The sequence below is a fragment of the Gastrolobium bilobum genome, unplaced genomic scaffold, assembly GCF_033153095.1.
Source record: "Gastrolobium bilobum isolate Gb01-03AN ecotype WA unplaced genomic scaffold, APGP_CSIRO_Gbil_v1 utg3625, whole genome shotgun sequence".
NCBI lineage: Eukaryota > Viridiplantae > Streptophyta > Magnoliopsida > Fabales > Fabaceae > Gastrolobium > Gastrolobium bilobum.
Window position 1 is genome coordinate 788 of NW_026899438.1, and position 27,867 is coordinate 28,654.

A 27,867-nucleotide genomic window follows, 5' to 3' on the forward strand; every position below is an offset into this window, starting at 1 on the left:
GTGACAGCACATATTGCCAAAACATGTTCATCAAGAAACTCTTCTCTGATCACTACTTCCGGTCCTTCTTGAAGCTCTTTTTCTATAATTCTGGATAAGTGATCAGCCACCAAATTTTCAACTCCCTTTTTGTCCTTGATCTCTACCTCAAACTCTTGCAACAGTAACAGCCAGCGGAGCAACCTGGGTTTAGCATCCTGCTTGCTTAACAAATACTTTAAAGCTGCATGGTCAGTGTAAACAATAACTTTTGATCCTAACAGATATGGGCTGAATTTGTCAAATGCATACACAATAGCCAGTAATTCTTTTTCTGTAGTAGCATAATTCTTTTGTGCATCATTTAAGATCTTACTGGCATAGTAAATGACATGCAACAATTTATTCACTCTTTGGCCTAGTACCACTCCTACAACATAGTCACTGGCATCACACATTAATTCAAAAGGTAATGAGAAATCAGGTGCCATCATGATAGGTGCAGTGGTCAACTTTTCTTTTAAATCATGAAATGCATGCAAACATTCATCATCAAACAGGAATTCTTGGTCCTTGACCAATAACTTGCATAAGGGCTTGGCAATTTTTGAAAAATCTTTTATGAACCGCCTATAAAATCCTGCATGACCAAGAAAACTCCTCACACCCTTAACATTTACAGGTGGAGGAAGTTTCTCTATCACAGAAATTTTTGCCATGTCCACCTCAATTCCATTCCTAGACACCTTGTATCCAAGAACTATACCTTCTGTCACCATAAAGTGACACTTCTCCCAGTTCAAAACCAAATTACAGTCTTGACATCTTTTCAAAACAGAATCTAAATTCCCTAGACATACATCAAAATCAGACCCAAATACAGAAAAATCATCCATAAAAATTTCTATGCATTCTTCTATCATATCAGAAAAAATGGAAAGCATGCACCTTTGAAAAGTGGCAGGAGCATTGCATAAACCGAAAGGCATCCTCCGGTATGCGAATATTCCATATGGACATGTAAAAGCAGTCTTCTCCTGATCCTCTGGTGTCACAGCTATCTGATTGTACCCTGAATAACCATCCAAGAAGCAATAGAAAGCATGTCCTGCCAACCTCTCTAACATCTGATCCAAGAAAGGAAGTGGAAAATGATCCTTTCTGGTTGCCTTATTCAGCCTCCGGTAATCAATGCACATTCTCCAGCCAGTGATTGTCCTTGTGGGAATCAACTCATTCTTATCATTTTTCACCACAGTCATCCCCCCTTTCTTGGGCACGGTCTGCACAGGACTCACCCAAGCACTGTCTGAAATGGGGTAAATCATCCCAGCATCAAGCAACTTCACCACCTCCTTCCTCACTACTTCCTTCATAGTGGGGTTGAGTCTCCTCTGTGGTTGCCTTACTGGTTTGACCTCTTCCTCCATCAATATTTTGTGGGTGCAAAAGGAATGATTAATACCCTTAAGATCTAAAAACTGCCATCCAATAGCCATTTTATTCTTCTTGAGTACCTTAATCAACTTCCCTTCTTCCTCATCAGACAACATTGCATTAATGATTGCTGGATATGTTTGATCATCCCCAAGGAACACATACTTCAAATGTGAAGGTAATTCTTTAAGTTCTACCTTAGGTGCTCCTTTTGGAATGTCATCAATCTTCTTCTCAATCTCTTCCACTTCTGGCTCTTCTTGGTAATCTTCTGTACCTGTCTCTTCTTCTGATCTTTTTTCCTCAACTGGGAATTCTTCTTCTTTATTCACTTCTTCCACAACCTCCTGTATCACATCTAATCTAAAACAATCCTCCACATCAACGGGGTGCTTGATGGTTTCAAATACATCAATTGTGACTGTTTCCTCATCCACCCTTAGCAACAACTTTCCTTGTTCAACATCTATCAAAGATCTTGCAGTTGCTAAAAACGGTCTTCCTAACAATAGAGGACTTTCTGTATCCTCTTCCTCCATGTCAAGAATCACAAAATCCACTGGAAAAATAAACTTGTCTACCTTGACCAAGACATCTTCAACCACACCTTCAGGCCTCTTGATAGATCTATTTGCAAGATGCAGAATAAGATTGGTCTCCTTCAAAGTGTTGATTCCCAAAGCTCTACATACTGTCAACGGCATCAAGTTTATACTGGCTCCCAAATCGCACAATGCCTTTCCCACCTCCATATCTCCTATAGCAATAGAGATACTGAAGCTTCCAGGATCTTTCATTTTTGTTGGAAGCTTCTTCTGGATTAGGGCACTACACTCTGCTGTTAAGGCCACTGTCTCACCATCAGTTAATTTCCTCTTCTTAGTAAGAAGATCCTTCATGAACTTTGCATAGTGAGGCATATTTTCCAGTGCTTCAGAAAATGGTATGTTAATTTGTAAATTTTTGAAGATATCCAGAAATCTTGCATAGTGCTGTTTCTGAATCTCTTGCTTCAACCTCTGAGGGTAAGGAACTTTAGCATAGGGAGATAAAATAACTGGCTGTTCTTTCTTGTCAGCCATCTTCTTCTTTTCCCACTTCATCATCTTTTGTGGGGAAGCATTTTTACCAACTTCTACCTCTCCTTCATTCTTATTGTCCTTCCCTTCCTCTTCTTTATCAATTCCAACTATAACATCTCTAACAACTACTTCCTTCTCACTTTTCTCATTTCTCATCTTCTCTACTTCATCATCAGAGACTACATCTTCAACCACAACCTCTTCTTCATTCTTTTTATTTTCCACATTCTTTTTCACTGGTTGAAGTACCAACCCACTTCTTGTCATAATTGCTTTATAGTGCTCCTTAGGATTCACTAGTGTATCACTTGGAAATTTCCCTTGTGGTCTCTCTGATATCTGTCTTGATAATTGACCAATCTGGGTCTCCAAATTTCTGATTGATGCTTCCTGATTTCTGAAAGAAGTTATGGTCTCATGTATGAATGCAGTTGTCTCTTCCCTGAATGAATTAGACCCCTGGATATAATCCTGAGTAGTCTTAGATAACTGAGCAAACGCTTTCTCCCATGCAGCAGGATCACCTGACTGCTCCTTTATATATGGTGGTGGAGGATGTAATGGTGGATTCAATTTATGGTTGGAACTATAGCTGAATCCTGGGTGTTGATTCTTGTTCTTCCATGGTGGCATATAAACATTCCTTCCCTGATTGTTGTAGTTCCTTTGATTATTCTAATCATACCACACTCCATTCACCTCTGCTTGTTCTGGTGATCCCCCATAATCACACTCATCTGTCACATGGCCCTTGCCACAGATAGCACATACACTCTTTGTTTCCACATAAGCTACCTTTTGTGAAGAGAGTTGCTTAATAAGGGTATCTAATTGTTGATGCTGTTGTCTCTGTGTCTGCATCAATTGATCATTCCTTGCCAACAGAGCATCATACCCATCCAACCTGATGACTCCTGTCCTTCTGTCAGCCACTGGGGCATTATCAAATTCTTGAGATGCTAATGACTCAAGGATATCCAAGGCTTCTTGAGGGGCTTGGTAGTTAATGATTCACCAGCAGTGGCATGCACCAAGGTTCTAGTGTTAGTGGTCATTCCTTGCAGGAAGATTGCTGCTTGTTGCCATGCCTCAATTCCATGCTGTGGATATTTCCTCAACAAAGTCTTGAATCTCTCCCAAGCCTCATAAATGGATTATGACTCTTTCTGCTTAAAGCTTGTAATCTCATCCTTCAACTTGGCCCTCTTGGATGCTGAGAAAAACCTCTGCAAGAACTTGGTTTGCAGATCATCCCAAGTTGTTATACTTCCTTGTGGCAATGATTGCAGCCATCTCCTTGCATCATCCGTCAGTGAATGAGTGAATAGTCTCAACAGAATTGCATCTCTTGTGACACCATTTATCTTTACAGTATCACTTAACAATAGAAAGTTCTCTATGTGCAAGTAAGGGTCCTCTGCACTGGTTCCAGCAAACTGATCCTTCTGCACCAAATGTATCAAAGCAGGTTTCAATTCAAAGTTATTGGGCTCCACTGTTGGGCGCACAACACTCCCAATTAGAGGAATCACTGCAGGAGTCATGTACTATCCCAGTGTCCTCTGTGGTGGTGGTGGTCTGTGATTCTCTACCATTATCTCTTCCTGATTAACCGTACTTGATTCACCAATTTCTTGCAACTGTCTCCTTTGCCTGGCTGCTCTTTTGTGCTTCCTCAATGTCCTTTCTAATTCCGGATCATACAACAACAAATTCGGATCAAGTGTACCTCGCATATACCAGAATCAAAATTGACCAGAAACTTAACATAAACTAAAATACCGAAAATAAAAGGATTCAATCTCAGAATTCTATAGTATCAGTTAGTGTTGAAAAACAAATTCCCCGGCAACGGCGCCAAAAACTTGTTGGACATTTAGCAAGTGCACTAGTCGTACAAGTAATAAAATGATGAGTAAAGATCATTCCCACGAGGAATTGTGTTCAAACACCAATATACCATAGAAAACTAATTTGAATCAAATAAGAGTTTGTAAAAATCATGAATAATTTGTCACCAGAAAATTGATTGTAAGTAATTTGACACAAAGTAAATATTGATTAGGAATTAATAAAACAACAAGTAGTCAGAAAACAACTTTCCTCCATAATAACCCATGTAAAAATTGATCATATGATGAATTCCTTTCCATGTGATGTTAATCAACCTTTTACTTATCATCAAGATGTAATCCCTTACTACCCTGATAGATACATTAATCAGAAACCCCAATCCCTTGGTGATATCTTTCTTAATACATGCATGAAATACTAAAGTTTTAAGATTACATCAGAATTCTAGCATCAATCCCTTGAGTACTAGAATTGTGATGTTGAGATTATCAAATACAGAAGTCATATAAACATCCCTGTTCTATACTACTTCCTTGATAGAAATAATTAACTCAGAAAATCTCAAATCAACACATGAAAAATACTTCATCATATTAATCAAATCAACATAATATTATCATGGAGTTCCATTGCATTCAGACTACAAAGACTCTACTCAGACATGACTAAGGAATAGATAAGAGAAGAAGAAGCAAACTTCATTTCCATGTTGAAAGTCTTCAATCTCCAAACTATTACAAAGAAATCCTAATACAAAAACTAAAACTAAAAGAATTTAGAGAGAAGTCAGACTAAAGTTTAAGAGAGAGAGAAAGTTCAGATCCCTCAGATCCAGAGCTGTTTCTAAGTTTCAAGGCTTTGCCTTATATAGTGTTACAATTAAAAACAGAAAATTGATGTGGGCGCTAAAACGTCCATAAGTGACCGTTTTAGCGTCCATGCTTTACGTATGCTCAACTGCTTTTAACTGATTCTAACGCTAAAACTCTTGATTTGGACGTTTTAGCGGTGAAGACCAGAATCCTTTTTCCACTTTAGGGCGCTAAAACGCTTATTGCAGGCCGTTTTAGCGCCCAAGACCAGTAATTTTCCATCTTCTAAGTGCAGCAGCGCGCTAAAACGCTCTGTGTGGGCGTTTTAGCGCTCATCACCAGCAAGTTTTGGCCTCTTCCTGTAGCAGGGCGCTAAAACGCTCAGTGTGGACGTTTTAGCGCTCAACACTTAGGCAATTTTTCTCCTCTTGAGCTCCAGAATCTTCTTCCTTCTCCAGTTGTCTTTCAAGTTTGCTTTTCCTACAAGAATCATACAAATTTCCAATAAAGCTCTTGAACTTGTAATTGATGACATATTAGGACATTAACCTTGTTTTTCATCATTTAATCACACAATTTGATCCTAATTCCTGCTAAATATCATGATGAACTAAGGGTTCATAAAAAACATAAGCCTTTTTGCAAAGAAAAAGCTGTCATCTGTTATTTTCACAGTGTGGTAATCGATTACTTTTCCTTGGTAATCGATTACCTAAAAACAGGGGACGCAAAAATCAGCCACTGTGATCAAAGTAATCGATTACCTGGGCATTGGTAATCGATTACCTAGTTCAGTAATCGATTACCAATCTTTGGTAATCGATTACCTAAAAACAGGGGAGCCCAAATTGAGCTACTGACTTCTACAGTAACCTTTGGTAATCGATTACCTCAAACATGGTAATCGATTACCACTGTGTTAAATTTCGAAAATGTGTTTTCTAAAATCAAAAATAAATGGTATTGCTTGGAGAGATTATATATAGTATGTTTTATGCTTCTGCGAGTCTTGCAATTACAATTATGGTGTTGTCTTAATTAATTACGGAAATGGTTAATGTTTGATAATGAGGATTTAATAAAAGGAAAAAGTTTACCCGTAATTTAATTAACTCAATTACTGTGATTGTAACTGCATTTAATACCATGTGTAATGATAAAATTTTCGGTACGTAATGGGTTGTTACAGGAGAGGCACCAAGAAGCTTCCAGGGAGTTATATGATGGGGTCCGTGAACGGAATCCTTGTGGGGATGTTCATGGATGTGAGCCCAGTGTTGTGATTTTGTATGTTATGCATTTTATATGATGATCATTGTATGCACATTGAGTGAACCATGGGGTGGAGTGATCCTCTAGTACCCTTGGTTTACTGAGATATATTTGTATATCTCACCTCGCGTTTGGGGACATCATTTCAGGTTATAGTGAGCATGGAGGACCATCGGGCAAGAGGCCCGCTTAGTGGAGTAGTTGGATCATGATGTGCATATGGAGAGCATGGTATTTTGGAGGAGCATATTTGATGCACATAGCATTACATTTAGCATTTTGGACTTAGATCATGAACATATTGCATGTTGAGATTTCCATGCTTTTGTGGTGTTCATGATTAGATTCTAAGTCTTTTGTATTTGATTCCCATTTCATGCCTATTGTTTATATTGGTACTTTGGTGAGCATGGAACTTGTCCATGGCCACATTTTTTGTGTTTAGAGGCATTTGGATATTTGTGATGTAAAATGAGCCATATAATGTGTAAATGACAAAAGAAAATGATGAAGAATGTAATTGATGCATTACGTAATGAGTATGCATGATGGAAGGGCCTAGAGCCTACATTAGTTCTTGTGTAAGTTGTATATTTAGTAGTAAAGTGTCAAGGGTAGAATACATAACCAATATTGTGTTTTAAAAGCCGTCATCTGTCATTTTTACTGTAGGGTAATCGATTACCTAAAACAGGGGACGCAAGATTTGAGCCACTGTGATCAAAGTAATCGATTACCTTTGCATAGGTAATCGATTACCTATGTCAAGGTAATCGATTACCCAAAACAGGGGAGCCCAAATTGAGCTACTGCCTCATTCTGGAACTTTTGGTAATCGATTACCTCAAGAAGGGTAATCGATTACCACAGTGTAATTTTTGAAAATAAGCGTTTTTATAACCTAGAGTTAATGGCATTGCTTTGAGGGGTTATAATAAATAAGTTTTATGCTTCCGCGAGTTTTGCATTTACGATTATGGTGTTGTTTTTAATTGATTACAGAAATGGTTAATGTTTAACTATAAGGATTTAATAAAAGAAAAAGTTTACCCGTAATTTAATTAACTCAATGATTGTGATTGTAACTGCGTTTAATACTATATGCAATGATAACATTACTGGTACGTAACGGGCTGTTACATTTTATGGTATCAAAGCAGTTTCTTAGGGAACTCTGATTACTGTATGATTGTGTTAAGTGCTGTATAGTTGTATGTAGACTCTTATTGATTACTGCATATGTAATTCCTTAGTGTGGGTCTGATAAGCTCATTCCTTTGTGTTATATGTGTGGTCATCATGAGAAGCCTGCGTTGCAACCCTGGAGCACTTATGCAAGTCCTTAGCCTGATATTGTGGCTGAAGTGTTAGATGCCCCACAGATAGAGAGGGCTGTAAGTAAATTATATATGGTTAAGGACCTGATGAGAATGAATTGAAATAATTTGTCTAACCCTTTTAGGTAGGATGCTACCATAAGTGGATTTGTGGTCTTATGGGTAGTAAGTATAATCAAAATGAGTTGATATCATGATGATAGTGTTGGTGAATATTCCCTAGATGTGTGGAGTAGTTAAAATCATTAGGTACGTATGGATTTAGTTGTCTAACTTTGACATGGTGGGTGACTTGGAACCCCGGTGAACTCTTGCAAATTTGAATAGGTATGCTTATATGTAAGCTTAGATACCTTAAGGTTAGATAAGAAAGTTATAAGTCTCTAATGAAGGGCATACACTTTAATGAATTGAGATGTTTGGGTGTAAAAATAATTGGAATCTTTAAGATCTGAGTTTGAGGAATGTGAGTACCTTAGAATGACTATGATGGTGATGTGTTAGGTACTTCAATGTTGAAATATAGAATTTTAGTCCATGATGATTGAATATTGATTGGACATAAGTAAGGATATCATGATGTACCATGAGTACAATGTAGGAAGTTGAGAGAATTGCCATAGATGGCATTGGACAAGGTTCATTGAAAGTACGATTGTCAATAATGAAATACTGGTTTAATTGGAAGGATATGCCATGAAGGAAACAAATGCGATATAAGAAAGTATGACTAAATGTTATGTACTAAGAGTAGTATTATATTTTTATAATGTCAGATAGTTTGCGATTTTGTTATGATGTAACATGCTTATAGGTGTGCATTAATGTGTGGGATTTTTTTTGGAGATGGCTCCTTGGTAGAGGTTCAGGTGGTATAATGCATAAGAGAATTGATATATGGTGGATGTCTCTTGGAAATCCCAAGGGATGAATATTGTAGTTTGAAATGGCCTAATTGCTAGGGGATATCTGTAATGGGTAGTGCATAATACATAATGGCCTGATGGCCTGTATATATACTCTGATGAATAGATGGATGATAATCCAGTGATGGCCTAAGTGCCAATATATATGTATAAATACAATTTGGGATGGCCCGAGCGCCTACATATATCTATATTGTAATAAATTATTGAATTCTTTGGTTATAGGACAATGATGTCAAATGGAATCCCCTATGATGGTAAGTGTCTGAAGAGATTGTCTCTTGGAGTGTCATTGGACGCTCAACTGGTATAGGATTCATTAAGTAGTCCTGGTGTACAAGTTACACGATAGCATACATGTTTGGTAGTAATATGACTAATGAAATTGTCCTGGGCTTCCCTTTGGGGTTGGATCCTAAGAGGTGTGGCTTTTGGAAGTCCAAGGCGGACATCGCTCGAAGTTGAGACTCACCAGGTGATATTGGTGCGCTGACTGCGTGGACTAGTAAATGATGGCATTCCTCGCGATGTATTGAAGCTTTGATAGACAAAGTGGTGGTATTTTCAATGTAATAGATATTCTACAACCACAAAGTGGAGGGGTGATCAAGAAAATTGATGGGTTGCTCTACAGTGTTGAGCATAGGTTATATGAGCCATAATAGACAATGGATTAGAACTGTAACAGGATACGAGAATTATTAAGAGTTGGAAAATATATGCAGAACTATGAGAAAGATGTTGGAATCATGTGATAATGATTATGTTATGGACTAGGTCTGATGACTAGTCAAGATAAATGTGTAGACTATTCGTGGAAAGGAACATACCCAGGAAGTCATAGCGAATTATGCCCATGTGAAATATGTTTAGTATACCATTATTCCTATAATTAGGCTAGCCTCATGTGTTATACAAAACACATTTTGCCGTTATATACGGATGTGATATGGACACCAAATGGACTGGGTTTGTAACAACCCGTTGTACACTGGTATTGTTAACATTAATTATGATATTAAGCGCAGTTACAATCACAGCAATTCATTTATAAAAATGTGAGTAAACTTTTTCCGTTTATTACGCGAGCATTTTTAAACCGTAAAAAGCGTAATAAATAAAAGTTGTGACCATAACTGTAAAATCTTGCGAAATACTTGTTTAAACTATTTTTATATCTTATTTTACTTAATACAAGTCACTAAAGGGTTCCCATAAACCCACTTAGCCAATTTCTCAATCTTTGGTTTTCTACCTATCTGAACGTGGTTCGGTATATTTATTTATATCCTCTCAACTTTCTTTGTGTTCATCTCATCTTTTAGTATCTTTTATGGGACTTAATTACCTTTCTAATGAGCCATCACACGAGTTATTTTGATTTCGTTTGCTCCGGATATCGCCGTTTGAAGTTGGACAAGCAAAACTGCCAACCAACCCCAAAACAGCTCCAAACATCCCTCACTCCACGAATTACTGCAGAAAACCACTCAATTAATTTCTCTCAAATTTTTATACCATAAAATAGACACCTCAATCTTGAATTTGATATATCATACACTTAATTTGACTAAGAAACGAAGCGGGAATTAATTTCCCAAAACCGGTCAAGAACTGCCACAAGTCCAGTGAGTAATTGGGAAGTCTGCACTCTCTGCCTTCTCCAGGCCAGCATTCAACCCAGAATTCTCTCAAATTTTACCATAAGATAGAGGACATCTCCACCTTCAAAATGGAGTATGGAACGTCCCTATCGGACCTCTATGGAGGGAGATATGCTCTCCCAAAGTTTGCCTAAATTCTGCCAATTTCTAGAAATTTCGCCAGAGTTTCCTTTGTTTTTCCAATAAATCCTAACTTTACAATTGTGATATCAATCCTCAATTTTGTACCTAATAATCATGGGTGGCACACAAGAATCAACAAACCTTGGTTCTCTTACAACCCTCAATATACAACAATTCCAGGTCATATAAATCAGTATACAGACAAAATCCATAACTCTATATATGTCATATCAATAGGTGGCTTTGTGCCATAACTACAACATCCTACACCAACCTACATAAACATAATACATCACAGCGTCACAAATATATACATATGTACATAGGCTAGTATAGCCTATCAAAAAGCCCAGCTAATAACCATGCATTGGCAAGATATCAAATAACCAGATCACAGTGTAACATATATATACAACATACTCCCAAAATAACCAGGCAACATCTATGCTCAGATATATTCATCAACCACGGGCCTCTTACCCCGAGAACGATCGTCAACTGCTGCGATACCTGAAATATGTCCCCATAACGTGGGGTGAGAATGAATCTCAATAAACTTGAGGTTTATGGAGCAATCTCCACCCAAGAGTCCACTTCCTGCAAGAAAATATCAAGTACCAAGACATAGATAACACCATATAATCCATATTAGAATTTTCGTATCATATATCTTTTTTGATAATTCTCATTTATTCTTATAACGTACTTTCTTATTAATCTTAAGTATGTTCATGTCTTATGTATAAATAAGGCTTTCATCTTATATTCGTAATATCGTATCATATTCAATAGCATACTCATAATGATCAGAGAACTAAAGTTTCCTCGGCTATACCTTATGTACACCGTGATCATATCCATAAATGTTTCCTCTATTCAGAAACCATAACTTACACTTCCAAGGCTTTATTTCATTGAAGATCATATCATATTAACTTATCATAACATAAATAATATCATATGCATGCACTATATGAATGCAACTACGCAAAGTATCAATATTAGCAACAATTATATCCATACGGAAACCATAATCGCCACTGATCATGGCAGAACAAAAAGGCTGAGAAAACTCCTAAACCGAAAGCTTACCTGAATGCTTTCTGTTTCTATAACTTGTTTTACACGAAGACTATGAACTTAGCTATCCACGTGTAGTCCGTTGATGAACCCTTAGTTCATCATGGTTTTTAGCATGAATTAGGATCAAATTGTGTGATTAAATGATGAAAAACAAGGTTAATGTCCTAAGATGTCCTCAATTACAAGTTCAAGAGCTTTATTGGAAATTTGTATGATTCTTGTAGGAAAAGCAAGCTTGAAAGACAACTGGAGAAGGAAGAAGATTCTGGAGCTCAAGAGGAGAAAAATTGCCTAAGTGTTGAGCGCTAAAACGTCCACACTGAGCGTTTTAGCGCCCTGTTACAGGAAGAGGCCAAAACTTGCTGGTGATGAGCGCTAAAACGTCCACACAGAGTGTTTTAGCGCGCTGCTACACTAAGAAGATGGAAAATTGCTGGTCTTGGACGCTAAAATGGCCTGCAATATGCGTTTTAGCGCCCTAAAGTGGAAAAAGATTCTGGTCTTCACCGCTAAAACGTCCAAATCAAACGTTTTAGCGTTGGAGTCAGTTCAAGTTAGTTGAGCATTCACCAAGTTTGGACGCTAAAACGGTCATTCCTTAACGTTTTAGCGTTGAAATCAGTTAAAAGCAGTTGAGCATACGTAAAGCATGGACGCTAAAACGGCCACTTATGGACATTTTAGCGCCCACATCAGTTTTCTGTTTTTAATTGTAACACTATATAAGGCAAAGCCTTGACACTTAGAGGAGAATCTTGGGGGATCTGAACTCTCTCTCTCTCTTAAACTTAGTCTGACTTCTCTCTAAATTCTTTCGTTTTTGTATTAGGATTTCCTTGTAATAGTTGGAGATTGAAGACTTTCAACATGGAAATGAAGTTTGCTTCTTCTTCTCTTATTTATTCCTTAGTCATGTCTGAGTAGAGTCTTTGTAGTCTGAATGCAATGGAACTCCATGATAATATTATGTTGATTTGATTAATATGATGAAGTATTTTTCATGTGCTGATTTGAGATTTTCTGAGTTAATTATTTCTATCAATGAAGCAGTATAGAACAGGGATGTTTATATGACTTCTGTAATTGATAATCTCAACATCAGAATTCTAGTACTCAAGGGATTGATGCTAGAGTTCTGATGTAATCTTAAAACCTTAGTATTTCATGCATGTATTAAGAAAGAAATCACCAAGGGATTGGGGTTTCGGATTAATGTTTCTATCAGGGTAGTAAGGGATTACATCTTGATGATAAGTAAAAGGTTGATTAACACCACATGGAAAGGAATTCATCATATGATCAATTCTTATATGGTTTATCATGGAGGAAAGTTGTTTTCTGACTACTTGTTGTTTTTATTAATTCCTAATCCATATTTACTTGTGTCAACTTACTCAAAATCAATTTTCTGGTGACAAATTATTCATGATTTTTACAAACACTTATTTGATTCAAATTAGTTTTCTATGGTATATTGGTGTTTGAACACAATTCCTCGTGGGAACGATCTTTACTCATCATTTTATTACTTGTACGACTAGTGCACTTGCTAAACGTCCAACAAGTTTTTGGCACCGTTGCCGGGGAATTTGTTTTTCAACACTAACTGATACTATAGAATTCTGAGATTGAATCCTTTTATTTTTCAGTATTTTAGTTTATGTTAAATTTCTGGTCAATTTTGATTCTGGTACATGCGAGGTACACTTGATCCAAATTTGTTGTTATATGATCCAGAATTAGAAAGGACATTGAGGAAGCACAAAAGGGCAGCCAGGCAAAGGAGACAGTTGCAAGAAATTGGTGAATCAAGTACGGTTAATCAGGAAGATATAATGGCAGAGAATCACAGACCACCACCACCACAGAGGACACTGGGAGAGTACATGACTCCTGCAGTGGTTCCTCCAATTGGGAGTGTTGTGCGCCCAACAGTGGAGCCCAACGACTTTGAATTGAAGCCTGCTTTGATACATTTGGTGTAGAAGGATCAGTTTGTTGGAACCAGTGGGAGGACCCTTACTTGCACATAGAGAACTTCCTATTGTTAAGTGATACTGTGAAGATAAACGGTGTCACAAGAGATGCAATTCTGTTGAGACTATTCACTCATTCACTGACGGATGATGCAAGGAGATGGCTGCAATCATTGCCACAAGGAAGTATAACAACTTGGGATGATTTGCAAACCAAGTTCTTGCAAAGGTTTTTCTCGGCATCCAAGAGGGCCAAGTTGAAGGATGAAATTACAAGCTTTAAGCAGAAAGAGTCAGAATCTATTTATGAGGCTTGGGAGAGATTCAAGACTTTGTTGAGGAAAGGTCCACAGCATGGAATTGAGGCATGGCAACAAGCAGCAATCTTCCTGCAAGGAATGACCACTAACACTAGAACCTTGGTGCATGCCACTGCTGGTGGATCATTGACTACCAAGACCCCTCAAGAAGCCTTGGATATCTTTGAGTCATTAGTATAACAACCCTCATCAGTAAATTAAGAGAAAAGAAATTAATTAGGTGTCTAATTAAATTAAACACTTATTCAAGAAAATTATGTGAGATAAATTATTAGATTGAAATAATAATTAATAAGATGTTACAATCATACAAGTGTAATAGGATTCAAATATAATTATTTGATATGATTAAAAATATGAATGTCATTAAGGTGTAAGTTAGGGTTATTTTGGTGATTAGACAAAATAAGCCTAAATATGGATTAGAATGTATAATTAAATAGTTTAAAAAAAGAAATTAGTGGGTTCAAAGTATCTTTAATTTAATTAAATGGGGCTTAAATTAATTACAAAAAAAAAAAAGTCAAACTTGGTTAATTACAAACCAATAAGATGGGTTTTGATTTTATAAAAGTCAAAGTAGTGTAAATAAATACACTTAGTGATATTGCTTAGTCATAAACGATTTTGTCTCTTCTTTGTTACATGGTTACGTAAGTTCTTTTCTTTCATTAGATGATTGATGAATGTTGTGGAAAATTGATAAGAAAGGACCAATAGAAATTAAGATAGGTTAAGAAAGTTAAAACCTTTAAAGACTTGTATAATAAGACAATTTTGGTTACCAACCTAAATTCCTAATAAGTGTTGTCTATTTTCTTTCAAGTTACGTTGCTGTTATTTTTTCTAATAAAGAGATGATGAAAGTTGTTGTAAAAGAAAAGTCAAAGCACTTTAGGGGAACCAATAGGAATTAAAAACAAAGTTAAAATGAAGGTTTAAAAATTGAAGAAGCTTGGTCATCAACATGTTAAATAGGCGGTTTCTCTTTCCTTCTTTAAAGAACACGCTCTGTACTCTCTCCCTCTCTTCTTCCTTGGTCGAAGACTTCAATGGAGAAAGGGCAAGTTTGAAGGTTAGGTTCTAGTCATCATTTCACCTCGTGGTCTTCATGAAACATGTAGATAACTATGTTGTGAAGTTATTTCCAGATTTATTTTTTTGTGGGAAGCATTAAATCTCTTCTTTCCTCCTTTGGGCAGCAGCGACCTGCATAGGAAAAGAAAGAAAAAAAGACACTATTTCATAGTTTAAAGCTTTGGGGAGTCTTCCTTGGTGATTGGAAAAGCTAATAGTTTAAAGCTTTGGGGAGTCTTCCCTGGTGATTGGAAAAGCTAGCCTAGGTAAATAATCTTCACTTGGTGTGTTAGATTTCAAGTTATAAAATTAATTGCTTGGATGGGGGGCTGTTATTAATAAGTTTAAACATGGAAATATTGATGAATTTTATGATTGATTATTGGTATTTAGTTGTTGGAAGTTTATATATGTTTGTTTTAGTTGAAAATAAAAATAGAGGAACCTTGTATATACAAAGAAATTTTCAGCCATAATGTGATTAAGTGGTGCCAACCATGTGTTTGCTAGATTGTCTAAAAGAAATATTGATTTCAAGTGATTGTTTGATGATTGCTTTAATTAAATTAAGAGTGAAATTATGAAGAAAGACTATAGAATCCTTTATAGGCCAATTCGGCCAAGTAAAATAAATTACATAAGACATATTTAGATCTTGTTTTTATGTGTGTGTGCGACTAAAAATATATATTAGAAGGTTACTTAGCATGAAACAAGTTGGTGTTAATGTAGTGAAGTTGATAGAAGTCTCAATTTGTCATATAGTTACTATTTGGCAATGGTAGTTTAAATAGGTACATGATGTGTTTGATTAATTTTGCATATGAACTCATGTTCAATGATTGGTTAAAGATTGATAGAATACAGAGTAAAGAGTAGAGGTGGTGAGAAAATCCTTGAAACTCTATAAGTTCCAATCGGCTATTTCATGGAAGTGAATGGAATTATGTTGTCATTAAGCTAAATGGTGTTGGAGGTTCCTTGAATATGACGTAAGTGATTGAAAGCTTGAAAGAAAATTATGGAATCATTAAATAGGTCAATCGGCCATATAGTGCAAGAGTGATGAAGAATGATTATTGATCATGTAGGTATGCTTAAAGAATGCTTGTTTTATAATATAAAAGTTGATAAATTGTGGGGAACTTACATGGGCACATTTAGGCTATACATGTATTTTGGCCATTGAATGGTGTTAATTAATATTATGAGTGTGTGATGTTCCTTTGCAATTGTTAGTAAAATGAAGCATTAATTAACTAAGATGAAATGGTAAATCCATGAGTATATGTATATGTAAATATTCGACCAATATGTATTACATGGCTAAGGAAATTGATGTTAGTTTTATGTCAAGTTAATGGAACTATAGTGTGTGAATGCTTTCACAAGAGATAAGCTAATTAAACTTGATGAAATTATATATGTATGATTTTGGTTAGTAAGAGAAATGAATTAGAATGAGCTTATATGAATTGTTTGTCTATGTTTTGTAGACCGTAAGAGTGTATGTAAGTCTTAATGAGATAAAAATATGTATGGGTATTGGTGGTTGAACTAACCGATTAAGGGTCTATTATGACTTGTGAATTAAGAGTAAGACCTTGTATGCCATGAATTGTAATAAATAAAGGAATGTTGGAATCACAAAGTTAATGAACGTTTGTAACCGAAAGAATATTGGTTACTTAAATAAATAATATAATAAACTGTCATTAACGGTACGTTAATTATGGTAACAGTGAAAAGCAAGAGGTGTGAATCCCAGAAATTCGAACCCTGTGAGACGGACTACACGTGGATAGCTAAGTTCATAGTCTTTGTGTAAAACAAGTTATAGAAACGGAAAGCATTCAGGTAAGCTTTCGGTTAGGAGTTTTCTCAGCCTTTTTGTTCCGCCATGATCAGTGGCGATTATGGTTTCCGTATGGATATAATTGTTGTTAATATTGATACTTTGCGTAGTTGCATTCATATAGTGCATGCATATGATATTATTTATGTTATGATAAGTTAATATGATAGGATCTTCAATGAAATAAAGCCTTGGAAGTGTAAGTTATGGTTTCTGAACAGAGGAAACAATTATGGATATGATCACGGTATACATAAGGTATAGCCGATAATACTTTAGTTCTCTAATCATTATGAGTATGCTATTGAATATGATACGACATTACAAATATAAGATGGAAGCCTTATTCATACATAAGACATGAACATACTTAAGATTAATAAGAAAGTACATTATAAGAATAAATGAGAATTATTAGAAAAGATATATGATACAGAAATTCTAATATGGATTATATGGTGTTATCTATGTCTTGGTACCTGATATTTTCTTGCAGGAAGTGGACTCTTGGGTGGAGACTGCTCCATAAACCCCAAGTTTATTGAGATTCATTCTCACCCCGCGTTATGGGGATATATTTCAGGTATCGCAGCAGTTGACGATCGTTCTCGGGGCAAGAGGCCCGTGGTTGATGAGTAGATCTGAGCATAGATGTTGCCTGCTTATTTTGGGAGTCTGTTGCATATATTGTGACACTGTGATGTATTATGTTTATGTAGGTTGATGTAGGATGTTGTAGTTATGGCACAGAGTCACCTTTTTGATATGATATATATAGAGTTATGGATCATGTATGTATACTACTGTATATGATATGGAATTGTTGTATATTGTGGGTTGTAAGAGCCCCAAGGCATTGCTGGTCCTTGTGTGTGCCACCCATTGGATTATTAGGTATATTTGTGGTATTAGCAAGCTTATGTAAATTTGGGGATTTAAGGAAAAACAAAGGAAACTCTGGCGAATTTTCTGTAGAATTGGCAGATTTTAGGTGAACTTCGGGAGAGCATATCTCCCTCCATAGAGGTCCGATAGGGACGTGCTATACGCCGTTTTGAAGCTTGAGATGTCCCCTACATTGTGTAAAAATATTAGAATTTTATAGGTTGTGCGCAGCCCTGTGGAAGTCAGTGAACACAACTTCCCTGCACTTGGGGGCTGTATTGGTCCAGTTTTGGGAATTTTATTCCTGCTTCATTTCTTGGTCAAATTAAGCGTATGATATATCAAATCGAAGATTGAGGTGTCTAGTTTGTAGAATAAAAATTTGAGAGCAATTGGATGAGTGAATTTTCTGCAGTAATTCGAGGAGTGAGAGAGGTTTTGAGCTGTTTTGGGGTTGGTTGGCTGTTTTGCTTATCCAACTTCAAACGGCGATATCCGGAACAAACGTGCTCCGATCATAGCGTGTGATAGCTTTTTAGAAAGGGAATTAAGTAAGAAAAAAATATAACCTGAGTGGAAGGTCTGAATTTTTGTGGTGCATTCGCAGTAATTTAATTAGTGAACCATGTTCGGGTAAGTAAAAACGTAAAAGTTAGTAATTGGCTAAGTGGGTTTCTGGGAACCCCTTAGTAACTTATGATAAGTAAAATAAGACATAGAAGTAGTTTAAATAAGTATTCCGCAAGAGTTTACAGTTACGGTCACAGCTTTTAATTATTACGCTTGTTATTGTTTTAAATCCTCGCGTAATAACGGGAAAAGTTTATTCGCATTTTTATAAATGAATTGTTGTGATTGTAACTGCGTTTAATATCATAATCAATGTTAACAATACCGGTGTACAACGGGCTGTTACAATTAGCATCTCAAGAATTTGATAATGCTCCAGTGGCTGACAGAAGGACAGGAATTATCAGGTTGGATGGGTATGATGCTTTGTTGGCAAGGAATGATCAACTGATGCAGACACAGAGACAACAACAGCAACAATTAGATACCCTTATTAAGCAACTCTCTTCATAAAAGGTAGTTTCTGTGGAAACAAAGAGTGTATGTGCTATCTGTGGTAAGGGCCATGTGACAGAGGAGTGTGATTATGGGGGATCATCAGAACAAGCAGAGGTGAATGGAGTGTGGTATGATCAGAATAATCAAAGGAACTACAACAATCAGGGAAAGAATGTTTATATGCCACCATGGAAAAACAAGAATCAACACCCAGGATTCAGCTATAGTTCCAACCACCAATTGAATCCACCATTACATCCTCCACCACCACATATGAAGGAGCAGTCAAGTGATCCTGCTGCATGGGAGAAAGCGTTTGCTCAGTTATCTAAGACAACTCAGGATTATATTCAGGGTTCTACTTCATTCAGGGAAGAGACAACTGCATTTATGCAGGAGACCAGAACTTCTTTCAAAAATCAGGAAGCATCAATCATAAATTTGGAGACCCAGATTGGTCAATTATCAAGACAGATATCAGAGAGACCACAAGGGAAATTTCCAAGTGATACACTGGTGAATCCTAAGGAGCACTGTAAAGCAATTATGACAAGAAGTGGGTTGGTACTTCAACCAGGGAAAAAGAAGGTGGAAAATAAAAAGAATGAAGAAGAGGTTGTGGTTGAAGATGTAGTCTCTGATGATGAAGGAGAGAAAATGAGAAATGAGAAAAGTGAGAAGGAAGTAGTTGTTAGAGATGTTATAGTTGGAGTTGACAAAGAAGAGGAAGGGAAGGACAATAAGAATGAAGGAGAGGTAGAAGTTGGTAAAAATGCTTCCCCACAAAAGATGATGAAGTGGGAAAAGAAGAAGATGGCTAACAAGAAAGAACAGCCAATTAGTTTACCTCCCTATGCTAAAGTTCCTTACCCTCAGAGGTTGAAGAAAGAGATTCAGAAGCAGCACTATGCAAGATTTCTGGATATCTTCAAAAATTTACAAATTAACATACCATTTTCTGAAGCACTGGAAAATATGCCTCACTATGCAAAATTCATGAAGGATCTTCTTACTAAGAAGAGGAAATTAACTGATGGTGAGACAGTGGCCCTAACAGCAGAGTGTAGTGCCCTAATCCAGAAGAAGCTTCCTACAAAAATGAAAGATCCAGGAAGCTTCAGTATCTCTATTGCTATAGGAGATGTGGAGGTGAGAAAGGCATTGTGTGATTTGGGAGCCAGTATAAACTTGATGCCATTGACAGTATGTAGAGCTTTGGGAATTAACACTTTAAAGGAGACCAATCTTATTCTGCATCTTGCAGATAGATCTATCAAGAGGCCTGAAGGTGTGGTTGAAGATGTCTTGGTCAAGGTAGACAAGTTTATTTTCCAGTGGATTTTGTGATTCTTGACATGGAGGAAGAGGATACAGAAAGTCCTTTATTGTTAGGAAGACCCTTTTTAGCAACTGCAAGATCTTTGATAGATGTTGAACAAGGAAAGTTGTTGCTAAGGGTGGATGAGGAAACAGTTACAATTGATGTATTCGAAACCATCAAGCATCCTGTTGATGTGGAGGATTGTTTTAGATTGGATGTGATACAGGAGGTTGTGGAAGAAGTGAATAAAAAAGAAGAATTCCCAGTTGAGGAGCAAAGATCAGAAGAAGAGATAGGTACAGAGGATTACCAAGAAGAGCCAGAAGTGGAAGAGCTTGAGAAGAAGATTGATGACATTCCAAAAGGAGCACCTAAGGTAGAACTTAAGGAATTACCTTCACATTTGAAGTATGTGTTCCTTGGGGATGATCAAACATATCCAGCAATCATTAATGCAATGTTGTCTGATGAGGAAGAAGGGAAGTTGATTAATGTACTCAAGAAGAATAAAATGGCTATTGGATGGCAGTTTTCAGATCTCAAGGGTATTAATCCTTCCTTTTGCACTCACAAAATATTGATGGAAGAAGAGGTCAAACCAGTAAGGCAACCACAGAGGAGACTCAACCCCACTATGAAGGAAGTAGTGAGGAAGGAGGTGGTGAAGTTGCTTGATGCTGGGATGATTTACCCAATTTCAGACAGTGCTTGGGTGAGTCCTGTGCAGACCGTGCCCAAGAAAGGGGGGATGACTGTGGTGAAAAATGAGAACAATGAGTTGATTCCCACAAGGACAATCACTGGCTGGAGAATGTGCATTGATTACCGCACCGGAGGCTGAATAAGGCAACCAGGAAGGATCATTTTCCACTTCCTTTCTTGGATCAGATGCTAGAGAGGTTGGCAGGACATGCTTTCTATTGCTTCTTGGACGGTTATTCAGGGTACAATCAGATAGCTGTGGCACCAGAGGATCAGGAGAAGACTGCTTTTACATGTCCATATGGAATATTTGCATACCGGAGGATGCCTTTCGGTTTATGCAATGCTCCTGCCACATTTCAAAGGTGCATGATTTTTCTGTATTTGGTTCTGATTTTGATGTATGTCTAGGGAATTTAGATTCTGTTTTGAAAAGATGTCAAGACTGTAATTTGGTTTTGAACTGGGAGAAGTGCCACTTTATGGTGACATAAGGTATAGTTCTTGGACACAAGGTGTCTAGGAATGGAATTGAGGTGGACAGGGCAAAAATTTCTGTGATAGAGAAACTTCCTCCACCTGTAAATGTTAAGGGTGTGAGGAGTTTTCTTGGTCATGCAGGATTTTACAGGCGGTTTATAAAAGATTTTTCAAAAATTGCTAATTAGTTAAGGATCAAGAATTTCTGTTTGATGATGAATGTTTGCATGCATTTCATGTTTTAAAAGAAAAGTTGACCACTGCACCTATCATGATGGCACCTGATTTTTCATTACCATTTGAATTAATGTGTGATGCCAGTGACTATGCCGTAGGAGTGGTATTGGGCCAAAGAGTGAATAAATTGTTGCATGTCATTTACTATGCCAGTAAGATCTTAAATGATGCACAAAAGAATTATGCTACTACAGAAAAAGAATTACTGGCTATTGTGTATGCATTTGACAAATTCAGGCCATATCTGTTAAGATCAAAAGTTATTGTTTACACTGACCATGCAGCTTTAAAGTATTTGTTGAGTAAGCCGGATGCTAAACCCAGATTGCTCCGCTGGTTGTTACTGTTGCAAGAGTTTGAGGTAGAAACAAGGACAAAAAGGGAGTTAAAAATTTGGTGGCTGATCACTTATCCAGGATTACAGAAAAAGAGCTTCAAGTAGGGCCGGAAGTAGTGATCAGAGAAGAGTTTCCTGATGAACATGTTTTGGCAATATGTGCTGTAACAGAGATGGTTGGGGATAAAGTCTTATCTATCAGTACACCACCATGGTTTGCTGATTTTGCCAACAATAAAGCTGCCGGATTGATGCCTAAGGATTTAACATGGCAACAGAAGGATGTTCAGATGTTAAGAGATATATTTGGGATGAGCCATATCTTTTCTATAGATGTTCAGATAGTGTGATCCGACGGTGTATTCCAGAGGAAGAACAGAAGGATGTGTTGTGGCATTGTCATGGTTCTGCGTATGGTGGACATTTTGCAGGTGAGAGAACTGCATCAAAAGTTTTGATGAGTGGCTTCTACTGGCCCACTTTGTACAAGGATGCAAAGAAGTTTGTGGAGGCATGTGACAACTGTCAGAGAACTGGGAATATTTCTAGGCGACATGAAATGCCGTTGAACAATATCCAGGAAGTGGAGATCTTTGATGTTTGGGGTATGGATTTTATGGGACCTTTCCCTTCTTCCTACTCTAACAAGTACATATTGGTGGCAGTTGATTATGTTTCCAAATGGGTTGAGGCTATAGCTACACCAACCAATGATTCCAGGGTGGTGATTGCTTTTCTGAGAAAGAATATATTTTCAAGATTTGGAGTCCCTAGAGCTATCATTAGTGATGGGGGCACTCATTTTGATAATAGGATGGTGGAGTATGCTTTGGCTAAGTATGGAGTGAGGCACAAAATAAGCACTCCATATCACCCACAGACTTGTGGTCAGGTTGAGATTTCCAACAGGGAATTGAAGAGAATATTGGAGAAGACTGTTGGGAATGCTAGGACCCAGTGGTCCAAGAAACTTGATGACACCTTATGGGCATACAGGACCGCTTTCAAAACTCCTATTGGGATGTCTCCATTTCAGTTGCTGTTTGGAAAAGCATGCCATTTGCCAGTTGGATTGGAGCACAAGGCTTTGTGGGCTGTGAGATATCTGAATTTTGATTCCAAAGCAGCGGGACAGAAAAGATTATTACAACTGGATGAATTGGATGAGTTTCGTTTGTCTGCTTATGAAAGTGCCAGTTTGTATAAGGAGAAGACAAAGCTATGGCATGATAGGAAGATCACACCTAGAGACTTCAAGGTGGGGGATCAAGTACTTCTGTTCAATTCCAGGTTGAAGCTGTTCCCAGGGAAGTTAAAGTCTAGATGGTCTGGACCGTTTGTGGTAAAGGATATGAAACCATATGGGGCTGTAGAAATCAGTTCTTTGGATTCGGACAGAAGTTTTACAGTCAATGGTCAACGATTGAAGTTATATGTTGGAAGTGCTGTTGATAGGCAACTACTGACAGTTGCTCTATTAGAGGTAAAATAGATCATAACCGTCAGGCTCGTGACGTTAAACAAGCGCTGAGTGGGAGGCAACCCACTGTACTAGGTATGTAATTCCATGTTCATACCATATCCATAAGAGGAAGAAGAAAAGGGAAATTTTTTTTTGAAAAATCAAAGAGAAATTTTTTGCTATGTGCTGGGCGCTAAAACGTCAACCATGACCGTTTTAGCGTCCCCAGAGTTCCATCATTATGAAACTCTCTGGTTGTGCGCGCTAAGACGTTCATTATGAGCGTTTTAGCGTTCACTGACAACACCAATCCATGCACTCTGGCCAACAGCGCTAAAACGCTAAGTCTTACCGTTTTAGCGCTGTGCTGCACAAAGTGTGTATTTTTCTCTGGACAAGGACGCTAAAACGCTGGTAAGCCAACGTTTTTAGCGCCCTGTCACAAATTCGATATAACAGAGTTCCTCTTCTCTTTTCCTCTTCCATTCTTATACTCTGCCTCTGTTTTCCATAACGCATCCCTTATCTCCCATTGTGTATCATCCATCTTCGTAGCTTCTTCCATATCTTCTCATCAACATCAAGGTATGTAACTCATCTCAATTCCTTTCATCTCACTTATCATATCTGAAGCATGCATTTATTGGGCATTTTCTAGGGCATTCACATGTTGATTGCCTATATCTTCGAAGGATTGCATGTTGATTGAGTTTTATTGGTATTATTCTCCTGAACTTTTACTTTTGACTGGTATTTTGGGAATGAGACAACAAATCCAGTGAGTGTTGGTTCTCAGTCGTCTTCAAACAACAACCCAGCGTACACACACACAAGGTGTTCGTGGAAATGCCTGACCCAAAAATTGGCCTAGCGCTAAAACGCTCAGTGTGACCGTTTTAGCGCCCGTCCAGTTTTTACACACATTAAGGTCTAGCGCTAAAACGCTCAGTGCGACCGTTTTAGCGCCCGTCCAGTTTTTACACACGTTTAAGGCCAGGACGCTAAAACGCTCAGTACGACCGTTTTAGCGCCCAGGACCTGTTTCATACAAAATTGAGGGTCTACATTATGGCATTGTGGGGTTGTAATTCATACATGTTTTGATCAAAATTCCCCACTACAAGAGTTCTAAATCTAGGATTGTGGAATTGGATTCATGATATGTAATTGTTTGACATTTGGACTGATTTTCTCTTGTTGTGTAGGTACAATGTCTTCTCCTTCTCAACCAGCTCCTGCTACAAAAGGAAAAAAAAGATTTAAGAAGCGAGCACGAGTGAATCAAGGAGGAGATACTGAAGCTGAGCTTACCCCACAGTTTGATGCTCACTTTTGGAAAAGTGAGGAACATGAGAAAAGGTATACTGACAAGACTTCCAAGAGGCCATTTGTTAGAGAAAGAAAATTTGTTCTAGAACAGGATGAATATCCCCAGTTTCAGTCTCAGCTGAAGACCAGGGATTGGGCAACTTTTGGAAGAATACTGGGTGATAGCAGTCCTAACATAGCAAGGGAATTCTTTGCTAATGCATTTAATGGAGATCAAGGAGGCCAGAGGACTTTCACTAGCTGGGTGAGGGGAAAGAAAGTGAAGTATGATGCTCACACTATCCAAAAGCTGCTGAAGATAAGGTTCTGTGACTATATCCACAATGCCAGTTGTGAGTTCAGGAGAAACTGGCAGAATATTGAAATTCCACCAAGGAGGAGTGACCCAAACTTTGACACCTGGACCAAGATGGGGGCAGCTGAGCCTATTTTGCAGACTATAGCCAAACCTGGTGAAACTTGGGAGTTAACCAAGGATAAGGTTGCTCCTAAGTTGATTTGGTTGAGGCATTTAAATGGTGAGGCTAGAGTCTGGTTTCACTTTGTAATCAAATGTCATGCCCTCTTCCAACCAGGCAGAGGTTATCCTGAAGAGAGCTGTCCTGATTCACACTATCATGACAAGGGCGAAGGTGGAACTTCCTATTCTCCTTCAGGACAGCATTTATGATATGGCTCACTCTGACAGTGACTCTGCTGCTTTGGGTCACTGTTCCTTGATTCAGTTGCTTTGTCAGAAAGCTGGTGTAGATGTTACTGATAATGGGGCACCAACTAAATTGCACCCTACAATTGATGCCGCCATGATTACAAAGCAATTGAAGATAGGAGGAGGGGAGGTCACAGGATTGACTCCTGGTAGGAAATCTACAACTCAGAGTGATGATGAAATTGAAGAAAGGCTAAGGACAGGGGAGCAATGGATGGTGAACACTGACTTCCGAATGAGACATTTGCGCAGGCGTCTCCGGTTTATGCAGTCCAGCCAGCACTCATTTCAGATATACATGGTGACGATGTTGAAATCTATATGTGAGGCTCAGGGCTTGGATGTTATTGATTATCAGCCTGCTGTATACCCTCATTCTGATGAGGAAGAAGCCTTTGAGGCAATGGCCCGGACTCACTATGCTGATCATGTGGATGGAGCTGCGCCTACTGATGGTGCTACATCTTCTCATGCTGCACCCACTCCAGAGAGACAGCCTGGTGTTGATGCTACTACCACAGAGACCACTGCTGCTGCTGCTGCTGCTGATGCTGGTGCTATGGATGAGGACAGGGGTGTTGATCCTGAGTACAACCCCTTGCCTACTGTTGATCCAGGATCATATTTGGTGTTTAGTGATGATGACGAGTCCACTGATTAGACTTCTCATTTTGTTTTTATACATTTTCTGTTTTATGGTTTTATTTTGGATATTTTTAGTTGATTGTGGTATTATTTTCATTTTGTATATTTGTTAGTACATTGAGATTCTCTGTTTGAATGATGCACTTTAAAATAGTACTGATGCTATTTGTTGATATGTGTATGTGTTTCAGAATTTGTCAACTGCTTTTTAGATTTAAATTAGTTGCTGGGGACAGCAACGTTTAAATCTGGGAATGAGGTGTGAATGAATGACATGTGAATGAATGACATGTGAATGAATGACATGATTATGGTGGAATCACACAGTTGATGATGACACACAGTTGATGAGCCACAAACAGGGAAACATCTCAATCCTTTCTTTTAAAATTCTTGTGAATATAGTTTTAGGTAGTTTAGGAAGTGTTTTATATGTACAAAGGTTGGATTTAGAGTTGAGATGATGTGAATTTTATGAGGATAGGATGATCAAAGTTTTACATGATGGATTAAACATTTGTTGATGCAATTTGAAATCCCTGCATATGTGCTAAATGATATGTTTGCATGACTCATGTTATGTGAGGAGTAGAGAGATCAGGTTGATGTATATAGAGGAATTCAAGCATGCACTCTGAACTGTGAGACATTGAGCCTATACAGAAAATTTTTTGTTCAGAGAGCACTTCACTGTATGAGTAACTCTAGAACTTGCCCTGTTTCTAACTTGAAATAGTTCATGGTTTGTAAAGTAGAGCTCATTGAGGCATTTTTCTTTTGAACCAAATTTTCTTATTGCATGGAAGCCTTAAGCCAGAATTTTTGTGATAAAACTAAGAGCCCTGCACTTATTCCAGATCCTAAATTTTCAGATTATGTGTTCAGATAAGGGGTAAGGAGGAAGGCTCTGTAGGAAAGGTGTTTCTGCAATGAACAAAAATATTAAGTGTTAAGTGTTGGAAATTTGGAGAAAAAGAAGAATGCAATAAAAAAATAAAATAAAAAGGCAAATGAGGAAGTAAAGGCACAAAGTGCTTGGTTTGGAAAAGGAAAAGAAAAAGGAAATGAGGAAAAAGGGAAATCAAAACAACACAAAGTGTTGAAAGTTGGAAGAAAAGGAGGAAGGAAGTTCAAGAAAAAGAAAAGTTGTAGAAAAGGTGGTGAAAAGAGCAAATGAAAAGGAAGAAGAGAATGAGAAGGATTAAGGAGTACATAGATAAATTCACTAATGATCCTCCTCTTATCTGAATCTGATCCATTTATCTAACCTTCTGCAACATTAAATCCTACCTTTAGCCAACTACATGTCAAGCCATTTTTCCTTCTTCTATACAGAATCCTATTCTTAGTCAAGTCATACTACCAAAGCCTCTTTTGCTCTGCTTATGAATCACTGTAACTATGGGAAGTGAGAAGATGGGCAAGCTTATAGTAGTTTGAGTGCAGTGGAGATTGAGTGATGAGTACACCCTTAGACACTAGAATGCAAGAGAGTTTATTCTCACAATTTTTGAGAAGTTCCAAGTGAGGGGGTGTTTTGTGTTGAAGGTCTCTGCATTTCATCTTACTGATCTGTTGAAAGTCATTGTAATGAGGTTAAGCAAGTCATAGTAAAAGATAGATTGCTGGGTTGTTAGATTGTATCTTGGAAAGTTGATTTGTCATATTTCAATCCAACCTCATAAATTTCATGTGTAAAGAATCTCAAGTCTTTCTCTGTCTTTAAAGTTATTGCTGAGGACAGCAATATTCAAATCTGGGAATTGTGATGAACCCTTAGTTCATCATGGTTTTTAGCAGGAATTAGGATCAAATTGTGTGATTAAATGATGAAAAACAAGGTTAATGTCCTAAGATGTCCTCAATTACAAGTTCAAGAGCTTTATTGGAAATTT

The 27,867-nt window shown here is 37.6% G+C and overlaps 1 long non-coding RNA gene and 2 other non-coding genes across 4 annotated transcripts; 2 read left to right on the top strand and 1 right to left on the bottom strand.

Moving 5' to 3' along the window:
* Positions 1-3,590: 3,590 nt before the first annotated feature.
* LOC133290460 (small nucleolar RNA R71) lies at positions 3,591-3,697 on the top strand. The gene has a single exon (XR_009748676.1). It is a non-coding gene; the product is annotated as a small nucleolar RNA R71 (small nucleolar RNA).
* Positions 3,698-13,799: 10,102 nt separating this feature from the next.
* On the bottom strand, positions 13,800-13,906 carry LOC133290461 (small nucleolar RNA R71). Its single transcript, XR_009748677.1, has one exon. It is a non-coding gene; the product is annotated as a small nucleolar RNA R71 (small nucleolar RNA).
* A 922-nt stretch (positions 13,907-14,828) lies between these two features.
* Positions 14,829-17,732, top strand: LOC133290459 (uncharacterized). Of its 2 annotated transcripts, none has more exons than XR_009748674.1 (4): positions 14,829-14,940; positions 15,071-15,208; positions 16,685-16,799; positions 17,381-17,732. It is a non-coding gene; the product is annotated as an uncharacterized LOC133290459 (long non-coding RNA). The 2 variants fall into 2 exon arrangements; XR_009748675.1 differs by having other exon boundaries at positions 14,843-14,940; positions 15,068-15,208.
* Positions 17,733-27,867: the final 10,135 nt, after the last annotated feature.